This window comes from Hemiscyllium ocellatum, chromosome 11 (genome assembly GCF_020745735.1).
Source record: "Hemiscyllium ocellatum isolate sHemOce1 chromosome 11, sHemOce1.pat.X.cur, whole genome shotgun sequence".
Lineage (NCBI taxonomy): Eukaryota > Metazoa > Chordata > Chondrichthyes > Orectolobiformes > Hemiscylliidae > Hemiscyllium > Hemiscyllium ocellatum.
The window spans coordinates 32,001,247-32,018,823 of NC_083411.1; the positions used below are offsets into that span (position 1 = coordinate 32,001,247).

The 17,577-nt window shown below is 42.6% G+C and overlaps 1 protein-coding gene across 5 annotated transcripts in view; it reads left to right on the forward strand.

The window, feature by feature from the left end:
- The window catches only part of stag2b (STAG2 cohesin complex component b), a 194,831-nt gene that overhangs the window by 51,100 nt on the left and 126,154 nt on the right, over window positions 1-17,577 (forward strand). The gene's annotated exons all lie outside the window — the stretch shown is intronic.

The window sequence follows — 17,577 nt, forward strand, 5'->3', positions numbered from 1 at the left end:
ATTTAATGTTCTGTCCTCCTCCTTGTCTGCACGAGAGTCTTGAATCTAGTAAGAAGTTGTTTGTGATTTGAACCCAAGTTGGAAGAAAACTTGTATATTCCATCATTATATTTCAAGAGCAACAGTGTTTTGCTATCCTAAAACAGCACCATGAATTATTATTTACTTCTTAAATCTGATTTGAATGTCATGTCAGTTCAAATATCATTGAATGCAATTCCTGTGTAACGTAATAATTTTGAATTTTCTCCATAATTTTCATCATGTAAATATTTGTCACCAGCTTTCTAGCACCTTTACCATTACCCAGGTGGACTAAGTAAGGGACTCTCAAATCAATCTCATTCATCTTGCCAAGGTCTTGCCCAGTTCTCTTGGGACAAGTTAGGAAATTGGTCTTTACTGCACTTGGATCAAATTAATTTTAATGTTGAGATGGAATGCAAGTAGATAATTATACAAAGTTTATAAATGTGCATTTTCAAGCATGGATACTTTGATACTGCCAAATTGTATTTGAAACAAAGTCTGATAAGTCGCATTATTATTTTGCACGTACCTTCAAACAAGTGCGATTTTTAATTTTTTTTAAGTAATCATATTAATCTTCTTTACCTTGCATGTTGACATTAGCAAACACTAATTTTCTCAAGAAAGTGGAAGGATCTGTTGAAAATGTGGTTAAAAACCCTTTCTGTTGTGATACATTTAGCACAAATCTGATTGGATTTCATACATTTAATAGCTTGGTATGAACCATTTGTTATTAAAGTATTTTGAAATAAGAGGGCGAATGCTGAAAATAAAAATTAGAATTGAATGGTAATGTTGCGAACAATTGCAAGAGAAAGATCAGTTTATGTTTTGGGCATGAATTTCATTCAGTGCTTTTGACAATGTCACTTCTTTGGCATTTTAACTGTGACAGCATGAGTATGATCCTGAAAGTCTAGCTCACTTTGTGTGAATCCAAAGATATCACAAACTTGAGAGTCAGACCATGTTCTGCTTTGGAAAGTCACACATCCCTCAACACCAAGTTATAGTCCCATGAATTTATTTGAAATCACCAGCTTTTGGAGCATAGCTCCTTCGTCAGGTGAAGTGAGAAGGAAGCACACAACACAGATTTTATGGGCAGAGAGATCGAAAGATCATCAGAATAGTGTGAGTGAAGTGTTGAATAATAAGTCTATGCAGGTGACCCAAGGGTTTTAGACGGTGTGAGTAAAGTGTCGATAGCTGAATATCAACCGAAGATTGACCTACAATCCGATTAAATTAAGCGGATAGATAATAACAAAAAAAATTGTAAAAAAAAAGGTGGTGCTGACGGCAAACAAATGACTGGATTGACATTATAGGTATGAAAGTTACATACCAACGGTTTAACCAAAGTAATCAGTAATCCTCTGAGGAGGTTGTTGCAGTTTTTCATTGTGGCACTTTGGAACTGGCAATCGATGAGTTGAGCACCATATTTTTTCCTGTGAGGGCATCCTTAACTCTTTAGGTGTCTGTTGAGTTCTTCTTCATCTGAACATCGCTGCAACAAGTCTGAGTACTCAATACCAATCGCTGTCAATATCCAGATGCCACCCTACATCTCGTCCGCTTCATGCTTGACCACAAGGTCATCACCTTCAACAACCAGTTTTTTTATCCAGATACCTGGAACAGAACAGAAAAATGTGTTGCTGGAAAAGCATAGCAGGTCAGGCAGCATTCTTCAGCAATCTTCGCCTACTTCTTCAACCAGGTCTAGCCTTTGACGACCCCTTCTCCTGCCTCCAACACACTCCATCCACCTGGACACCCCGTCCTGGCCTCTTACCTGCCCTCAATCTCTTCATAGCCAACTGCTGCCGTGACATTAACCGCCTCAACCTGTCCACCCCTCTTAACCACTCCAACCTCTCACCCTCGCAATGTGCAGCCCTCCATTCCCTCTGCAGCAACCCCAATCTCACTATCGAACCGGCAGACAAGGGAGGTGTGGTGGTAGTTTGGCGCACCGATCTTTCCATTACTGAGGCTAAACACAAGCTCGTGGACACCACCTCCTATTGCCCCCTTGACCATGACCCCACCTCCCACCACGAAACCATCATCTCCCAGACCATCCATAACCTTATCACCTCAGGGGATCTCCCATCCACTGCCATCAACCTCATAGTCCCACAACCCTGCACCGCCCGTTTTTACCTCCTGCCCAAAATCCACAAACCTGACTGCCCCGGCTGACCCATTGTCTTAGCCTGCTCCTGCCCTACCGAACTCATCTCTGCATACCCCAACATGGTCCTGTCCCCCTTAGTCTAAGAACTCGCCACCTACGTTCGGAACACCACCCACACTCTCCATCTCCTCCATGATTTTCGCTTCCCCGGCCCCCAAAGCCTTATCTTCACCATGGACATCCAGTCCCTATACATCTCCATCCCCCATCACGAAGGCCTCAAAGCTCTCCGCTTCTTCCTTTCCCGCCAACCCAACCAGTACCCTTCCACTGACACCCTCCTTCAACTGACTGAACTGGTCCTCACTCTGAACAACTTCTCTTTCCAATCCTCCCACTTCCTCCAAACCAAAGGAGTAGCCATGGGCCCCAGCTATGCTTGCCTCTTCGGATATGTGGGACAATCCATCTTCCGCAGTTACACTGGCACCACCCCCCACCTTTTTCCTCCGCTACATCGATGACTGTATCGGTGCTAACTCGTGCTCCCACGAGGAGGTTGAACAGTTCATCTACTTTACTAACACCTTGCACCCCAATCTCAAATTTACCTGGACCGTCTCCGACTCCTCCCTCCCCTTCCTAGACACCTCCATTTCTGTCTCGGGCGACCGACTCAACACAGACATTTACTATAAACCGACCGACTCCCACAGCTACCTAGATTACACTTCCTCCCACCCTGCCCCCTGTAAAAATGCCATCCCATATTCCCAATTTCTTCCCCTCCGCCGCATCTGCTCCCAGGAGGACCAATTCCAATACCGAACAACCCAGATGGCCTCCTTCAAAGACTGCAATTTCCCCTCAGACGTGGTTGGCGATGCTCTCCACCGCATCTCCTTCACTTCCTGCTCCTCCGCACTTGAACCCCGCCCCTCCAATCGCCACCAGGACAGAACCCCATTGGTCCTCACCTACCACCCCACCAACCTCCAAACAGACCCCACCACCAAGGCTATATTTCCATCCCCTCCCCTATCAGCATTACAGAAAGACCACTCCCTCCGTGACTCCCTCGTCAGGTCCACACCCCCCACCAACCCAACCTCCACTCGCGGCACCTTCCCCTGCAACCGCAAGAAATGCAAAATGTGCGACCACACCTCCCCCATCACTTCCCTCCAAGGCCCCAAGGAATCCTTCCATATCCGTCTCAAATTCACCTCCACCTCCACACACACCATTTACTGCATCCGCTCGACCCGATGTGACCTCCTCTCCATTGGGGAGACAGGTCGCCTACTTGTGGAACGTTTCAGAGAACACCTCTGGGACACCTGCACCAACCAACCCAACCGCCCCGTGGCTGAACACCAATTCCCATTCCCACTCTCACTCTGCCAAGGACATGCAGGTCCTTGGCCGCCTCCATCGCCAGACCATGGCAACACGATGCCTGGAGGAAGAGCGCCTCATCTTCTACTTAGGAGCCCTCCAACCACAATGGATGAATGCAGATTCCTCCATCTTCCTCATTTCCCCCCCACCTCATCTCAGTCCCAACCCTCTGACTCAGCACCGCCTTCTTGACCTGCAATCTTCTTCCCGACCCCTCCGCCTCTATCATCCTCACCTTGACCTCCTTCCACCAACGTCCCTCCCCCCTACCTTTTATCTTGGCCTGCTTGGCACATCTTCCTCATTCCTGAAGAAGGGCTTATGCCCGAAACGTCGATTCTCCCGCTTCTTGGATTCTGCCTGACCTGCTGTGCTTTTCCAGCAACACATTTTTCAGCTCTGATCTCCAGCATCTGAAGTCCTCATTTTCTCCTAGATACCTGGAACAGCCATGGGGACCAAATTTGAATTCCAATATGCCAACATTTTCATACACAAATTCAAGCAAGACTTCTTCACTGTGCAGGACCTCCGACCAATGCAGTACACCAGATATGTTGACATTTTCTTCCTTTGGACCTGTTAGGTTCTTTTTCTTGAGATTCTTCGACACTCTATGAAACTGCAATGCGCCAACTTTTGTGAACAGTCAAAACTTATTAAGCAAGTACAAGCGTTGGAGGATTACTTAACGCTTTGCAATGCTTGCAAAGCGTGTCTAAAGAAGCTTTCTGAAAAAAGGGACATTTACATCACAATCAGTAATGCCCACAAGCCAACCCCCAGCCACTCCCCCAAAAGTCATATGCCACTCAAGACAATGCAGTGAGATCACATCGTTTCCAATGATAGTTCTGTTGTGAATCATTTTTTTAACTTCAGGATGTGTTCAGAATTTTAATTGCAATATTCTTGTTGATTCTGAATAGGGGATGATAATGTAAATTCTTTTAGTCTGAATAACTAGGGAATGGCAGTGCAATTGGCTCTGAATGGCAAGAGAGGGGAATGTAAATTCCTTGCATTCTACTTGTACGTCAGAGATATACCACTCTAAGATTAAGCATACCACTCTACCCCCCCAGCGACATCCAATTTCCTGCAGGTCAGCAGAGCAAATTAACCCTTTAGTATCTCATTCCCTCATTTACATTCCATATCCACCAAAAAGGCACTATCGGCTTATTCATAAGAATCTGCCAGCCAGTCTTTAAGCAAGTTATTGACACACTGCATTCAATGATTATGACAACAAAAATTGCTAGTCCATCTCATAAATAGGATCTGCAAAATCCTCCCGTGTGGGTGAAGAAAAGTGTTCAGTAAAGTCCTTAAATCCACAGTCATTAGTGACCACTTCGCCCCCTCCAAGTTGAGCGGAAATAAGCCAGTTATCCAAAATCTCCTTCAGTAAACTCCAACCTAAGTTTGTCCTTGTACATTGCTCCATGGAGAAATCTGAATTCTTGGATAAGTGCAGTTAAATACTTAACAAAACTGATAACACTTCCATGCTTGTGGAGATGCTTCAATTGGAGGATTCCAGCACATCGGAGCATGAAATGTGGCAGCTGCAGCAGTACGGTCGGATTTCTGAACTGTGCTGGGGCTAGTGTTCTTGCTAACTGGAGAAAAAGAGAGGATTTAAAAAAAAAAGTAGAGGTCATGGGATCAAATTTGTGAAGATTGTAAATGGAAGATAGAATCGAGGTGAAAGCGAATGGCATAAATGATGAACAGCCCATGGCAGGAAGGGATATAAAGTAGAATTCCAAGATGAATTGATGAGTTTACAAAAACAGCAAAAGAAATAACTGAAGGCTCTTTATCAGAATGGACCTAGTATTCAACAAAAAATAGGATGAACTTCAAGCACAAATAGAAATGAGTAAATGCAATCTGGTAGCCATAACAAAGAAAGCTACAGGATGACATGGATTGGGATCTGAATCTTCAGGAAGGACATAGGCTAGGAAATGGTGGAAGATGTTGCATTAGTTAATGATGGTGTTAATACAGTAAATAGAGGTCATTTAAGTTCAGAAAACTAGAATGTGGAAGTGGTTTGGGTTGAGGTACATAGAAACAGACAAAAGATGTAGGCCATTCAGCCTATTGAGTCTGATCCATCATTCATTATGGTCGTGGCTGATCATCTAACTCCGTACCCTGTTCCTGCTTTCTCCACAGACCCTTTGATCCCTTTGGGTATTTTCAAGGGGGAAATTAGTTCAATGTTTTGGCCTCAAACTGCTTTCTGCACAGATAATTTCACAGGCTCAACTCTCTGTGGGTGAAGAAATTTCTCCCCATCAAGTGGTCTGCGGTATATCCTTGAAATGTAACCCATTTCTCAACTTCCTGGTTATCAGGGACATCCATTCTCTGTTTCCCCTCTTGCCTTGTTGGAATTTGATTGGTTTCTGTGAGAAATTTGTCTTCGCTAATCTTTTTCTCTTCATGTGTCTGTTGAAGTGTTTACAATCGGTTTGTAGGTTTTGCAAATTTTCTTTATACTTATTTTTCCGTCCTAATTATTCCATTGCCCTTCTTTGATAATTAAACTGATGCAAATCCTCATTTTTTTTTGGTCAAATTTGTATGCCCCTTCCTTAGATCTAATACTATCCCTAATTTCCCATGTTAGCCATTGTCGGGTGTGAAGTCAATTCTCCACATTGTGTGCAGTTCCCAGAACAGAAACTGTACAGGGTGGGATATGAGGAAAGAAGTAATGACAACTTGTCACAAAGGCACAATAGTAATCATCGGAGATTGTAGTCTACTTGGGTAAAGGTAGCGTGGGAGACTTCTTAATGATTTCAGAATAGTTTCGCAGAACAACATATTCAGGCATTGACCAGAGAGAGGCTACATGAGACCTGGAATTTTACAATGATGTGAGATGATTCATGTTTGGTAAAGGTGAAAAGGTAGCATTGTTAATCAAGGATGGCATTTGTACAAAAAGAAATGATCTTGGTTTGGCAATCTTGGAAACATTTTAAGTGGAGATATGGAATAGTACTGAATATGAAAAAAAGTCACGAGCAGGGATGACTGTAGGCCCCCTGATCGTAACCATAATGTAGAATGAAGTAAGCACACACGAATGTTGAGTTTTCGTGATAAAGGGATGGGAATAATCACAGGTTCATCAAATACTTTGGAGATGGATTCTTCCGGACAGCAAATTCTGGAACTATCTCGAGAGCACATTATACTTTGACATAGCATCACCAATGTGATAGAATTCATAAATGATCAACAGTAAAAGCACTCCAAGATAGCAGCCACCACAATACAATTACATTTTGCACTCATTTTGAAAGGCAGTAGAGTAGAGTCATCAAATTGTATAGCACAGGAGCAGACCCTCCAGTCCAACCACTCCATTGCTGACCATAATCTCAAACTAAACTAGGCCCACCTGCCTGCACTGGCCCCATAGCCCTTCAAACATTTATTGTTCATGTACTTAAGTAAATATCTTTTTAACATTGTAACTGTATCTGCATCCACCACTTCCTCTGGAAGTTAATTCCACCCATGAACCGCTTTGTGTTTTTAAAAAAAAAAGCCTCTTTTTTTTTAAATCCTTCTCCTTTCACCTTAAAAATTTGCCCCCAGTCTTGAAATTCCCCAACCTAGGGAAAAGATACCTGCCATTCACCTTAGTCATGCCCCTCATGATTTTATGAATTTCTATAAGGTCATTACTCAACTTCCTATGCTCCAATGTAATAAGTCCCAATCTCCTCTTATGACTCAAACCCTCCATTCTCAGCAAAATCATGGTAAATCTCTTCTAAACCTTCTTCAGAAGAGGCCTCACCAACATCCTGTACGACCTCAACATGATGTCTGAACTCCTATATCAAATGGCATCAAGCATGCTAAATGTCTGCTTAACAACTCCCTATATATGATAAAACTTCAAACAATTCTCTACCTGAGTAGGTCTTAAGATCAGAATTTTAAATTTCAGTAGGGGCAACTTGTGGGTATTAAAGCTGAGCAAGCTGAAATAACTGGGAACTACGCTGTGTAATACATCATCAAACAGTTTTGGCAAGACATTTAAGGAGATATGTCCAGATGTTCATAATAAGTATGTTGCTCCTATAAAGAAACTTCTCCGTGGATTACCCGCTAACCGTGGTTAACTAAAGAAGGTAAGGAAAGCATTAAAGTGTACAAAGTTCATTGATAGGTCAGCAGAGTGAACAGAACATCAAGAAGAACAGAAGATAATTAAAATCAGGAGAAAGAAATTAGAGTGTGAAAGGAAGCCAGCAAGAAACCTAATGGTGTAAAGAGTTTCCATAGTTATTTTAAAAAGTGAGAGTGTAAATACAGTGAATGTTGGTCCATAAAAAAATGAGAATTAGAAATTATTAGTACAGGATAAGGAAATAGTGGATGAAATGAATTAATATTTAGCTTCACTGTAGATTGCAAAAAACCTTTAAGTGATACATCTGTTTCAGGAGGTGGAAGAAAGAGAGGAACTTGGTGAAATTACAATCAGGGAAGATGGGACAGAGCAAACTGATGGAGTTTCAGAAGAGGTGGCTCATGGGGTAGTAGATGTGTTGGTGTTGACTGGAAAATAACAAATTGAATCTTCCTCATTGAGTGAGGGAGGATTTGAGCTTGTTACTCTTGATGTTTAATCATCTACCACCAGTCACTGGATGTGGCTGGAATTCAGGTTTAATCAGTTAATTGTGGGGTTGCTTAGCTCTGTCTGTTGCATGATACTTTGATTACGTGGCATGGAAGTAGTCCTCTCTTGTAGTTTATTTTTAGGTATGCCTGGTGCTAGTAGATCATCTGCACTCTTCGAAGCAGATTTGATTGTTTGGGTTGACAATTATGGTGGAGCCAAGGATATGTTGGGCAATAGCACCACACATTGTGGTTGACTGCAATCCTGCTTCTGCTGATGGTATACTGCATTACCTGGATGAAGTTCTGAAGAAGGGCCACTGGACTGGAAATATTGAGTGTTTTCTCTCCACAAATGCTGGATAGCTTCTCCAGCACTCTTTTTGTTGTTGAAGTTGATGGCCAACGATTTCCTTCAGTGTACTCTGCTATAATTTACTTTCACATATGTAATAGAAAGTTGTGACTGATCAACCTTGAAAAAGAGCAGCTTTGAAGTAATGCCTTCCATTTTGGAATATGCACAATAAACAATGAGAGAAAAACTTGGAAGAATTTAATTGTATAGGAAGAGAATACTCATGTGTAAAGCATTGTTTAAGTAGAAAATTTGGTACCTCGAATTGTCATAGAGAAAATTATGTTCAGCCTGTGAAGCCCAAAAATCATTTCTTCATGTTCTATGAATGTAGGCATGAGCCACTTGTCATTTGTTTCAAAGAAATAACTGAGAAATAACTTGCTGGACAAACCTTGTTGTTGTCATTTTGATACTTGTACAGTTATATTTTCTATCCTTTATACACAGAACATTTTCTCTTTGCCGTAGTATATTATATTTGAATTGATTATTTTGAACTGCTGAGTGTGTTACACATTGAACCTTGAGTATATTTTTGAAACCTGGGCAATTAAGATGAAACAGTAATGTTTTTATTCCTTTGAAACACCAGGAAGGATGTTAAAAAGCTGGAAAGGGTGCAGAAAAGATTTACAAGGATGTTTCTGAGACTGGAAGGTTTGAGTTATAACAATAGGCTGGATATGCTAGGACACATTTCCCTGGAATATAGGAAGCTGAGGGGTGACTTTTATAGAAGTTCATAAAATGATGAGGGGCATACATAAGGTGAATAGCTGAGATCTTTTCCCCAGGGTCAAAGTGTCCAGTACTAGAGGGCATTGGTTTAAACTGAGAGGCAAAGGTTTTAAAAGGGACCAGAAAGGCAACTTTTTAGATTAGATTAGATTACTTACAGTGTGGAAACAGGCCCTTCGGCCCAACAAGTCCACACCGACCCGCCGAAGCGCAACCCACCCATACCCCTACATTATCCCTTACCCCTTACCACTATGGGCAATTTAGAATGGTCAATTCACCTGACCCGCACATCTTTGGACTGTGGGAGGAAACCGGAGCACCCGGAGGAAACCCACGCAGACACAGGGAGAACGTGCAAACTCCACACAGTCAGTCGCCTGAGTCGGGAATTGAACCCGGGTCTCCAGGCGCTGTGAGGCAGCAGTGCTAACCACTGTGCCACCGTGCCGCCCATAAAACAGAGGATGGGGCATGTTTGGAATGATCAGTCAGAAGAAGTGGTAGAGCTGAATAGAGTTTCAACATTGAAAAGACTGGGACATGGATAGGAAAGATTTAGAGGGATCCCTGCCAAATGCAGTAAAATGGGACTAGTTCAGTTTTGGAAGCTTGTTCGGCATGGGTGAATTGAGTGAAAGATCTATTTCTGTGTGCTATCTGACTCTGCATCTGTTTTAAAACTACTCCTAATGGTGTCGTCTGCACTTGCAATATTGCTGAATTATTTTGTATTTTATTAATTTTGCATTAAACTTAGTTTCTATTTTCTCATTGGCCCCAACATCTCCGAGCAGCAGTAATGGTAGTTGGAATTGAAAATTTCCCCCTCCCAATTTTGCTACACACTTCAGAGAAATGCACAGCTCATTTTCCCTCTCCGAACTTTGGAGTAAAGTCGGGGCCAAGTCAGGACTATTTTCACAAGTTGCCATATGAAAAGTTTAAATGTCTAATAGAATCATACAGTGCAGAAGGCACACTTCAGCTCATCAAGTTTTACCTCCTGATATATACTACTACCTACACAAGTCTCACTTTCCCGTGCCAAGCCCATTGCCTCTAACACTCATCCAAGTGTTTCATAAGCTGGTGAGGTTCAACTGTCCTCTGGTGCATTCCAGGCCACCATTCCTGGGTGAAAAAGGTTTTCCTCAAACCCCCACTAAACCACTTAACTTTTTCTTTAAAATGATGCCCGCTTATTTAGTGAATCTTAAAGGAGGCAGCTGGTTTCTGTTCACCCTGACCACTACCTCATAATCGTATGCACCTTTATCATAGAGCCCTCAACTTTATTTGTTCCAAAGAAAACAATCTAAGCTTATCCATTCTCTGTTAATTGTTCAAGTACTCCATCCCAGGAAGTGTCCTGGTGAATATCCTTTGCATCCTCTCCAATGCAATTTGTTTGAATGTCATTGGACAAATTAGTGCTTAAATATACGTAGGTGGATATATGGGGTGAGGTGAAGGTGGTATGTAGGTAGCATAATATGTAGTTGGGTGATGTAGTCATGTTGGGGAGATAATTAGGTCTGGTCAGAAGGAGTACAGAGACAGTTGGGGTGAAGTGATACAAGTTGTGTCATTATCCAATGTTAGAATTAGTTTTAAACTGTCATTTCCTGAATAACTATTCAGTATAATAGAGCCAAATGAAATTATCCTGAAATTCTGTCATTTCCTGAGTAACTATTCAGTATAATAGAACTATCTGAAATTAGCCTGAGTAGTTTCACAGGAAATGAAAGACAGTTCAAAACTAATTCTAATATTTGATAATGACACAACTTACACCACTTCACCCCAACCATCTCTGACTATTTCTCCTGACCAGACCGTATCATTTCCACAACATGACTACACACCCGATTATATATTATACTACCAACATACCACCTTCACCTCACCACATATATACACTTACATATATTCAAACACTTATTTGCTCAGTGACAATAAACAAATTGCACCAGAAGGGATGCAAAGAACATGTTTGGGATGGAGTATTTGAACAACTTAGAGGCTGAATAAGCTCGTATTGTTTTCTTCGGAACAAAGGAGGTTGAGGGCTCAATAATAGAAGTGTATAAGATAAACAGAAATTCACTGTTTGCTTTAGTTAAAGACTACGGGGGAATCATTTTAAAGTGAAAAGTAGAAACTCAGAATTATGTTCCTTCTCAGAGTTCGAGGAAATACAGGAATTGCTCATTGATCCATTAATCTTTTGCCGGCAATTTCCACATAAGTGGCTCAGGATATCTGTAGTGTCGAACTGCACTTTTTAATGATATTTCTTGCATCAAGATCCAGAGATCAGAGGACTCGGATTAGTTTTTTTTCTACCCGCCCCAAATAATGATTTATTTAAGAATTCAGCATACTACACTTATTACAACATTTGCAACTGAAATGGGGGACTGAATTGTAAGCTGAAAATGTGTTGCTGGTTAAAGCACAGCAGGTCAGGCAGCATCCAAGGAACAGGAAATTCGACGTTTCGGGCCAGAGCCCTTCATCAGGAATGAGGATGAAGGGCTCATTCCTGATGAAGGGCTCTGGCCCGAAACGTCTAATTTCCTGTTCCTTGGATGCTGCCTGACCTGCTGTGCTTTAACCAGCAACACATTTTCAGCTCTGATCTCCAGCATCTGCAGACCTCACTTTTTACTCGACTGAATTGTAACCCTTGGAGACTTCAGTACAGTGTGTGAACAAAGTTGGTATCGTCACAGGGTTTTGAGAGATGCTTTAATTCCTCATATTCACCTTGTGATGTCTTGGTGAAACACGACAGTGTACTCATCAAGAATTTGACTGAAGTATGGACTCATAGACTTGTAGATACTTGCAGCACAGAAGGAGGCTTGTTATAGAAGTGCCAATCTGCAAAGATCTGCATAGAGGAATCTGATTTTACAGCTTTTGGCCTATAGGTTTGGAGACCATTGCACTGCTAGTGAATATCTGAATCCTGGTCAAATCTGAGATTTTCTGACTGAGCCATCCTTTCAGGCAGTGAATTCCAGACTTTCACAACCCTCTGTGTGAAAATGAATTCTCCTAAACCCCTTTTAGCTTTCTTAAGGTCAATCTTTAGATCAATGTCCCCTTATTATTGACCCTTTTAATTATGGCAATATGCTTTCCTATGCCATTCATAGTCTTATGTATGTCTTTCAGTCCTCTCAAATTTTGTTGCTCCAAAGAAAATAACCCCAGCCTATCTGAGCTCTCCTGAGTTCAGGCCATCCAGTTGAGGCAATATTCTGGTTTATCTGCTGTGCACAATTTCAAATGCAGTCACATCCTTTGCGTAATGTGGTAGCCAGACATGGCTGTAGGACTTTAGTTGTGGCCCAACTTGCATTTCATACATTTCCTTTCTCTCTTTATTCTCTATCTATGCTAATAAAGGTAGTATCCCATTTACCTTAACCATCTTATCTACCTGCTCTGTGACCTTGAGGGATTTGTGGGCATGCATGCCAAAGTCTTTCTAATCTGATGTATTTTCCAGAATCTTAGCATTTATAGTGGAATTCTTATTATCTCTCCCAGAGTCCATTACCTCACATTTTTCCACATTGAATTCCATTTGTCACTGATGTACCCACCTGATCAGTTCATTGATATTGTCCTATATTTTACAGTTGTGCGCACCATTGTTTACCAGTCAACTAATTTTCATGTGATTTGCAAATTCTGCACTGAAGTTTGAATCATTAATGTACACCAGAAGCAGCAAAAGCCTCTGCACTGAGCCTGCAGAGCCAACTGGAACAAACTTCTAGTCACAAAAATGTTCCTCCACTGTCACTCATTGCTTAATGCCTTTTAACCAGTTTTGGAATAGAAGTGCCACTTAACCTTGAATTCCATGGGCATTTAATTTGGGGGGTAAAAACAATGACTGCGGATGCTGGAAACCAGAGTCTAGATTAGAGTGGTGCTGGAAAAGCACAGCAGTTCAGGCAGCATCCGAGGAGCAGTAAAATCGATGTTTCGGGCAAAAGCCCTTCAGGAATACAGATAGAGAGCCTGAAGGGTGGAGAGATAAGTGAGAGGAGGGTGAGGGTGAGGAGAAAGTAGCATAGAGTACAATAAGCGAGTGGGGGAGGGGATGAGGGTGATCAGTTGGTGGGGGGGGTGAGAGGGTGGAGTGGATAGGTGGAAAAGAAGATAGGCAGGTAGGGCAAGTCATGGGGACAGTGCTGAGCTGGAAGCTTTGAACTGGGATGAGGTGGAGGAAGGGGAAATGAAGAAACTGTTGAAGTCCACATTGATGGCCTGGGGTTGAAGTGTTCCAAGGCGGAAGATGAGGCGTTCTTCCTTCAGGCGTCTGGTGGTGAGGGAGCGGTGGTGAAGGAGGCCCAGGACCTCCATGTCCTCAACAGAGTGGGAGGGGGAGTTGAAATGTTAGGCCACAGAGTGGTGTGGTTGATTGGTGCGGGTGTCCCAGAGATATTCCCTAAAGTGCTCTGCTAGGAAGCACCCAGTCTCCCCAGTGTAGACGAGACTGCATCGGAGCAACCGATACAATAAATGATATTAGTGGATGTGCAGCTAAAACTTTGATGGATGTGGAAGGCTCTTTTAGGGCCTTGGATGGAGGTGAGGGAGGAGGTATGGGTGCAGGTTCTGCAATTCCTGCGGTGGCAGGGGTAGGTGCCAGGATGGGAGGGTGGGTTGTAGGGGGGCGTGGACCTGACCAGGTAGTCGTGGAGGGAACGGTCTTTGCGGAAGGCAGAAAGGGTGGGGAGGGAAATATATCCTGGTGGTGGGGTCCGTTTGGAGGTGGCAGAAATGTCGATGGATGATTTGGTTTATGCAAAGGTTGGTAGGGTGGAAGGTGAGCACCAGGGGTGTTCTGTCCTTGTTACAGTTGGAGGGGTGGGGTCTGAGGGCGGAGGTGCGGGATGTGGACGAGATGCGTTGGAGGACATCTTTAACCACGTGGGAAGGGAACTTGCGGTCTCTAAATAAGGAGGCCATCTGGTGTGTTCTGTGGTGGAACTGGTCTTCCTGGAAGCAGATACGGCGGAGGCGGAGGAATTGGGAATAAAGAAGTTTAGAACATTGAGAGATGATTTAATCGTAATGCATAAAATCCAGAATGATTTTCATGAGGTGGATATGGAAAGGGTCTTTTGTCTTGTGGTTCAGCCCAAAGCTTGGGCAAGATTTTTAAAATTAGGAGTAACCCTCATTGGACAGAGATGGAGAGGATTTGTTTTCAGAAGGTTATGCAACTTTGGAACACTTTGCTTCAGAAGGTGGTGAAAGTAGAGTCATTGAATATTTGTAAGTTAGAAGTAGATGGGTATTTGTTGGGCAGGGGGAATCTAAAGTTAGCAGAGGTAGATGGGAAAGTGGAATTCAAAATATAAACAAATCAGCCATAATTTTATTGGATGATGGAGTGGCCTATTGTTCATGTAAGTAAAAATTGAAATGAGATCTTAGAGCAGATTTTAAGAAGCATGTTCAAGGAGAAGAAAAAGGTAGGGAATTCCAGAATTGAGGGCTTTGCCCTGAAGCCATGTCCATCGGAGGTTGAGCAATCAAAATCATGGAGGCTTCAGGGACCAGAGTTAGATATGGATGGCTGGTTTGCAATGCAGTGTGACGTAAACAGAACTGGCTCAAAGATAGAATACAGAGGGTGGTGGGGCAGGGTTGTTTTTCAGACTGGAGGCCTGTGAACAGTGGAGTGCCACAAGGATCGGTGCTGGGTCCACTACTTTTCGTCATTTATATATAAATGATTTGGATGCGAGCATAAGAGGTGTAGTTAGTAAGTTTGCAGATGACACTAAAATTGGATGTGTAGTGGACAGCGAAGGAGGTTACCTCAGATTACAACGGGATCTTGATCAGATGGGCCAATGGGCTGAGTAGTGGCTGATGGAGTTTAATTCAGATAAATGTGAGGTGCTGCATTTTGGGTAAGCAAATCTTAGCAGGGGTTATTCACTTCATGGTAAGATCCTCGGGAGTGTTGCTGAACAAAGAGACCTTGGAGTGCAGGTTCATAGCTCCTTGAAAGTAGAGCTGTAGGTGTATAGGATAGTGAAGAAGGTGTTTGGAATGCTTTCTTTACTGGTCAGAATATTGAGTCCAGGAGTGGGAGGTTGTGTTGCAGCTGTACAGGACGTTGGTTAGGCCACTGTTGGAATACTGCGTGCAGTTTTGGTCTCCTTCCTATCAGAAGGATGTTGTGAAACTTGAAAGAGTTCAGAAAAGATTTACAAGGATGTTGCCAGGGTTGGAGGATTTGAGCTATAGGGAGAGGTTGAATAGGCTAGGGCTGTTTTTTTTCTGGAGTGTTGGAGGTCGAGGGGTGACCTTATCGAGATTTATAAAATCATGAGGGGGATGGATAGGATAAATAGACTAAGTCTCTTCCCTGGGGTGGGGGAGTCCAGAACGAGAGGGCATAGGTTTAGGGTGAGAGGGGAAAGATATAAAAGAGACCTCAGGGGCAACGTTTTCACGCAGAGGGTGGTATGTGTATGGAATGTGCTGCCAGAGGAAGTGGTGGAGGTTCGTTTGATTGCAGCATTTAAAATGCATCTGGATGTGTATATGAATAGGAAGGGTTTGGAGGGATATGGGTCAGGTACTAGCAGGTGGGACTAGATTGAGTTGGGATATCTGGTCGGCATGACTAATTTGGTCCGAAGGGTTTGTTTTCGTGCTGTACATATCTATGACTCTGACTCTTAATTGAAATATTATTCACATCATCTATTGAAGGCTTACACATGCTAATGACGTTGAGTTGAAGATTGGTGTGAAATGGCACAAATACAAAATGAGCGATCCAATTGTTTTTGATGGGTATCCCTTTACGAATTTTTTTGCTGCTGAGGCCTTTTTCCTATGTTTCAAGTGTAAAATGAATCGAAGTTTTTTACTTATGTTAAGATCATCCTGAGAGGGGAAACCATTGTTGCTTGGATTTTGCATTATTGTGGAATTGCTGCTATTGAAACCATAAAATATGACTGCTCACTTTGTAAAGATGTGTATGTTTGCAGACCCTTTTTTTTACTTTTTGATTGACCTATCTATTTGTCTCATCTGTGGAAATTGTGATTTGTGTCCCTCTTACTCCTGTAACAATTTGGCCATGGATGCTACATGACTTGCAGTGCCGTGTTCTTTAATGACTGCAGCCATTAGAGTCCTCCGTAAGCTGATGCAGTTTCTGCTTCCTGTTGTCTTCACCTGAGCTCTCTGGCTAGCACTATCATTTCTCTAGGAGCCACTAAGATGTTGAAATCTGACCTATCTTTTTATGTTTAACTCTCAGACTTGGTAGCTCCATCTTAATCTGTTCTGCTTTATTCTTGGCTTTCAGTAGCAATTTGAACATTGGGTTGCCTGTACATCAAGCTCTGTTAGCCTTGCATCTTCCTCTGTGAACCAGGGAAATGCAACCAGGTTTTTAAGTGGGGGAGGGCAATGTGTAGCCATATCTGGAACATGGGTCCACAGTAGACTTAAGGTGAGAAGGAAGGCAGAGACCTGATCATCCAGAGGGACCTTTGAACGCCTGAGTTGTTCAGAGACCAATCCACCAAAGAATGTAACGGACACAACGTGTTAGCTTTGTAGTTGCATGAGGAGCCTTGTAAAATAATGAGTTTGTCAGGTATCTGCTGATTTTTGGGTTGCTTACATCAACAGCTTATGTTCATGTGTTGCACTCCCCTCTTACTTGTGCTTCCTCCATGTCTCTTGCCCCCCACAGTCAATGTACATTTGACCATACATGCATACTTGTCTATGTGTGTATTCAGATTATAAAAAATAACAATTGGTCACTTTTGACAGTCCCAGACGCCCCACTCTTTCTTTCTATACCAGTTTTTGTTTCTCTGATTATACTGACACTGATACTTCACTGAGTACTTTGAATTGTCTTTTCAGAAAGCATCATTTTGCACTTAGCTTGTGTCCTTTAGGTCGTCATTGTTTTGTTTGATCTGTTTGCCAGTTAACTATTCCAGTGCCAATAATCTACTCTGTTGCCACTCATTCTTGGACTCTTCCCTTGTCTTGGTTGCCTCTTTTAAGCTTTAAGCCAACTGTCTTCATACTGCTCTTCTCATATCATGATGTGCCGCTTTGTCATGATAGCTGCTGATGCCATGGCTGGCCACTTGAACATTGGTGGTGACAAGGCAAAGTTACTAGGAAAAGAGTGGGACAT